Genomic DNA, 6,263 nt, shown 5'->3' on the forward strand with positions numbered 1-6,263 from the left:
AGACGTAAAATAGGGAAGAAAGCCTTAAACGGGAAATAAAACATAGATAGGCAAAATAATTTATTTAATACTAAATAGAGGGAAAATCAATCTGTCAAATATAATATATCAAATGGTGAATGGTTATCAGTTTTCTATAAGTAACTTACGACAATGAAAAGAAGGTAATTATATATCAAAATGCCAAAAGCCATCTTGTGTTCCCAGGAGGGACACCCATCTAAGTTTAACTAAACAAGACCCAACGCTGCTTAACTTCGTGATCGGCGAGAAGCGGTGTTTTCAACGTGGTGTGGCCGTTGGCGATAAAATTGCACAAACATCTCCTATTTATCTTGCAATCAGCTTACTGTAACAGTATGTTATTAAGTAAATTTCATTGGACAATAAGAGTTGCTTCATCAATACATCTTATGGGAAAATGTATGTCAGTACTACAACCATGTTCCAGTAAAAACCATATATGAACACAAACACAATGAAAGATGATCTGTGTCTTACAACTCATGAGGTATTATCTCAGTCGGTGTGTGTTCAAAACCTACTTACTGCCAATTCATACTATAAATACCTTTCAACCTTTAGGTGGAAATTGAATGAAAACATACATATGACACTATTGGAAGCCCCTAGTGGATTATGGCATTTCCCAAATATGGTGTATAAAATTGGTTTTATACATGTATACTCTTTGTATAAATCAGAGCCAGGTCTTTGTAGGCCATTTAAGTTAGAAAAAGAAATATTTTATTATCTTAAAAATGTAGCGTTTACTGCAGAAAACACAGGATATGGAAAAACACATTGTTTAAAAACGATTGTAAAAAGAATGATAGAAACATAAGAGGTTTAAAAGTACAAAAGAAAAAGTAAAAGAAACGTGAAAATGAAAGAAAATGACTTGCAGGTAAAAAGAGGGAATAAAAGATAGAATTGATACAAAGCACCGTTCAGAATTGAAAAGTTTATACTTTATAATTTATTGATAACAATAAATCAAATCTGAGATTTGAAAATCTAAGTACGAAGAACGGTCGTGGATCTTACATTTATAAAATGCTTACAAACTAGCGTAAATTACTGTTAAACATTAAGACACTGTATGTGGAATATATTCTCGTATTTATGGTATAAATGCTGTAGTAAAGCTACAAAATATTGTTTCCAAAAACTATACTGTGGATATTCATGATATGTACAATATGTTATAAGTACATAAGGTTGGCATAATTCAAAAGTGTAAAAAAACTACCCTTGGGAAACTTGATTGATAACAAAGATATCCATTTCATTCTATAAATGGTTTCCTACAAAGCCAAACAACTAAAATGAACTGCAATCCATCACAAAACCTTTCATGAAACTATGATGCGAGGGTAAGGAAATACTATGGTTTTTCCTTGACTTCCTAAAGGCATCTGATACAAGCGAACTGCAGTATTCCTATGAAAACAAAATAATCATATCAATATGTGAAAGATGGATCAAGGAAGTTCTCGACACAGATAATTGAAAACGATTCAAATTCATCCATATCTGATTAAGATGTGTCCTTCATCAAATGGATAAAATACTTGTGTCATCATTATTCCAAAATAACGATATTTAATATCCCATATTATCATGTAACGTAAAATAGGGAAGAAAAGCCATTAAACAGGTAAATAAACTAGATAGGCAAAATATTTAAACTTATAATAGGCAAAATTTAAGCAGTCAAATATTGATTTTCAAATGTAAAGGTAATCAGTATCTATAAAAAATACTTGAATGAAAAGTAAGGTAATGCATATGTCATAATGCCAACAGGCACTGGTGTTCCCAGGCGGTCACCCATCAAGTATCAACCAGACCCAACGCTGCTTAACTTCGATGATTCGGACGAGAAGCGGTGGTTTTCAACGTGGTGTGGCCGTTGACTAATAATATTGCACAAACATCTCATATTTATCTTGCAAATCAGTCTTACCGTAACAAAGCATATTTAGTAAAGTTTTATTGACTATGAGAGTTGCCTAATCAATACTCCATATGAAAAATGTTTGTCATTTTGCAAACATGTTCCAGTTAAACCATATATAAACCTCGACAAATGAAAGACTGATCCTGAGTCCTAAAACTCATGAGGTATTCTCATTACACATGGTAATGTTCATAAAACCAATTTCTGCCAATTTATATTATAAAAGAACCTACAACCTTTAAAGGTGAGAAATAAATGAAAATATATATATGGCACTATTGGTAAGCCTGTTGGTGTATTATGAGCATTTTCAAAATATGTAAAAATAATGGTTTTTTTAACTTGTCAAAACTATGTTATTATCGGATAAAAGTCTTTGTAGGCCATTAATTAGAGAAATAAAAGAAATACTTATTATTACTTATAACTGTAGCATTTATGCAGTAACACTGGTTATGGTTATCGAATTGATTTAAAAACGATTGTATGAGAAGATATAAACATTAATAGGTAAAAGTATTCTGAACAAAACAAAGAACGTAGATAATGAAAATCAATATGGTTGCAGGGAAGATGAATAATAGATAGATAGTGATACAAAGCTGCGTCCAGAACGAAAGTATATTTATTATTTATTAATTAAACCGAATTTGTTATTACATGAGATTTGACAATGTAAAGTACGAAGGTACTATCTGTGGTTCTTACATTAATAAAATGCTCAGAAACTAAACATATATTATTATTAAAACATTAACACACCTGCATTTGAAGGAATTATTCCGTGATTTGGGTAAAAATGCTGTACTAAAGATACAAATACTATTTCACAAACTGTTCTGTGGATATTATAAAATGACACTTAGTATCAGTACACAAGGGTGGGTATAAATCAACAAGGAATAAAACTAACAATTGGAAATTGATTGATATCCAATGATATCCATTACCATCAAAATGGCTTCCTACTAAGACACAAAACTAAAATGTTCTGGCAATCCATCACAAACCATGTATGAAACTCTGATGCGTGAAGGAGAAAACTTAGTTTTTCAATGACTTCCCTATGGGATCTGGTACAGTAAATGCAGAATTTCAATGATTTCCAATGAAAACAAATATTCATATTCAAATGTGAAGGGATCCAGGAAGTTCTAAGACACATTAATTGAAAATAGATTCAAAACACAAATCAACCATATCAGATTAAGATGTGTCTTGCATCAAATGGAAAAGTACTTAATTTATCATTATATCAAAATAACGATATTTAATATCATATAAAATGTAGACGTGAAATAGGGAAAAAGCCTTAAACGGGAAATAAAACATAGAAAAGGCAAAATATTTAAACTAAAAAGGAAATCATCAGTCAAATATAATATACAAAGTTGAAGGTATCAGTAATCTATAAGAACATACGACAATGAAAAGAAGGGTAATACATATCAAAATGCAACAGCATCTTTGTTCCCATGGAGGTCACCCAAACTAAGTACAACCCAACCCAACGCTGCTTAACTTGCTATCGGAACGAGAAGCGGTGTTTTAAACGTGTGTGGCGTTTGGCGATAAAAATGCACAAACATCACCTCTATTTAACTTGCAATCATCTAACTGTAACAGAAAGATTATTAAGTAAAATCTATTGACAATAAGAGTTGCTTCAATCAATACATCATATGAAATGTATGTCATTATACAACCATGTTCCAGTAAACCATATATGAACAGCAACAATGAAATACTGATCTTAGTCTTACAACCCATGAGGTATTCATCACAGTCCGTGAAGTTTCAAAAAACCAATAACTTCCAATCATACTATAAACTAGCTGACACCCTTTAAGGATTAAATGAATGAAAACATACATATTACACTAATTGGAAGCCCCCTAGTGGATTTTAGGCATTTCCCAAATAAGTAAAAATGGTTTTTAACGATTAAACTCTATTGTTATAAATCAAGCCAGTTCTTTGTAGGCCATTCATTTAGAAAAAGAAAGACATATATAACTTAAAAATGTAGCATTTATGCCGAAACACAGATATGGAAAACAAATTTGTCTAAAAACGATTGTAAAAAGAAGATAGAAAATTAAGAGGTAAAAGTACAAAAGAAAAAAATAAGAAACCTGAAAATGAAAAAGAAAATGACTTGCAGGAAAAGAGGGAATAAAAGATAAGAAATGGATACAAAGCAGCGTCCCAGAATTGAAAAGTGTACTTATAATTTTTTGATAAAACAAATATCATATCTGAGTATTTGAAAATCTAAAGTACGAAGATGACTGTCAGTGGATCTTACCTTAATACAATAGCTTACAAACTAAGGCGAAATAACTGTTAAAAACATAAGAACAACTGTAATGAGGAAAAATTCTCGATATATGGTATACAGATGCAGTAGTAAAGCTACAAATAACTTTTCCAAACTATACTGTGGAAAATTCATGAAATGAAACTTAGTTATAAGACAAAAGGTTGGCCATAAATCAACAAGTGTAAAACAACCCAATAGTGAACATGAATGATAACAAATATATCCATTACCAAACAAAATGGTTTCCTACAAAGCAAACAAACTCAAATGACAGCTGCAATCCATCACAAAAACCTAATCATGAAAACACTGATGCGAGAGGAAAATAACTTGGTTTCTTGACTTCCTAAAGGCATCTGATACAGCAAACAGCAGAATAACCAATGAAAACAAATAATCATAATCACAAAAAGAGAAAGATGGATCAAGGAAGTTCTCAGACACAGCAAATTGAAAACAGATTCAAAATCATCCATATCTGATTAAGATGTGTCCTACAACAAATGGAAAAGTAACTGTGTCATTCATTATTCAAAATAACGAATTAATATCATAATAATGTAAACGTAAAATAGGGAAGAAATGCCTTAAACAGGAAATAAAAACCATAGAAAGGCAAAAATATTTAAACTTATAATAGGAACATAATAGTCAAATAATGAATATACAAAATGGTCAAGGTATCAGTAAAGGTTAGAAAAACATACTAGAATAAAAGAAAGTAATCATATATCAAAATGCCAACAGCATCCGGTGTTCCCAAGGCGGCACCCATACCAAGATACAACTCAGACCCCAGACTCAGGCTTAACATCGCTTAATCGGACTAGAGCGGTGATTTCAACGCTTGGTGAGGCCCGTGACAATAATATTGCACAAACATCTCCTAATTTATCTTGCAATCAGCTACCGAACAAAGATTATTAAGTAAAGTCTTATAGACAATAGGGCCTCAATCATACACCATATGAAAATGATTGTCATTAAACAACCATGTTCCATAAACCATATATAAACACGAACAAAGAAAAGACTGAACTGAGTCCTACAACTCAAGAGTATTCATTACACATGGTACTGTTCAAAACCCAATTTCTGCCAAACATATTATAAAAGAACCTACAACCTGTAAGGTGAAATAAATGAAAAAATATATAATGGCACAAATGGAAGCCTTTGGTGGATTATGTCATTTATCAAATATGTAAAAATGGTTTTTAACACTGTCAACAATGATATAAATCGGAAACAGGTACTGTTGTAGGCCATTAATTTAGCGGAAAAGAACATACTTATATTACTTATAACAGTGAGCATTTATGCAGTCACACGGATATGGAAAATCGAATTTGATTAAAAAACGATTGTAAGAAGAAGATATAAACTAATAGTTAAAAGTACTGACAAAACAACAGAAACGTAATAATGAAAATCAAAATTGCTTGCAGGAGAATAAGTGAATAAAAAGAAAAGAAAGTGAAACAAAGCAGCGCCAGAAACGAAAAGTATATTATTAACTTATTAATAAAACCGAATATGTATTTATGGAGATTTGACAATGTAAAGTACGAAGGGACTACTGTGGATCTAAACTTAATAAAATGCTCAGAAACTAAACAAATATCAAATTAAACATTAACAAACCTGCAAGAGAAAATACTCCCTAATATGGTTAAAAATGCTGGTACTAAAGAATACAAATACTATTTCCAAAATAACTGGTGATATTCCATAAAATGACACTTAAGGTATCAGTACACAAGGAGGCTATAAATCAACAAGGATAAAACAACAAATAGGGAACTTGATTGATAACAAAGATATCCATTACATCAAAATGGGCTTCCTACTAAGAAACAAACTAAAATTACCTGGCAAGACCAACACAAAACATTTATAAACTCTGATGCGAGGAAGGAGAAATACTTAGTTTTCAATGACTTCCCCTAAGCATCTGTACAGTAAAAACTAGCAGAA

This window comes from Panulirus ornatus, chromosome 65 (genome assembly GCF_036320965.1).
Source record: "Panulirus ornatus isolate Po-2019 chromosome 65, ASM3632096v1, whole genome shotgun sequence".
Classification (NCBI taxonomy): domain Eukaryota; kingdom Metazoa; phylum Arthropoda; class Malacostraca; order Decapoda; family Palinuridae; genus Panulirus; species Panulirus ornatus.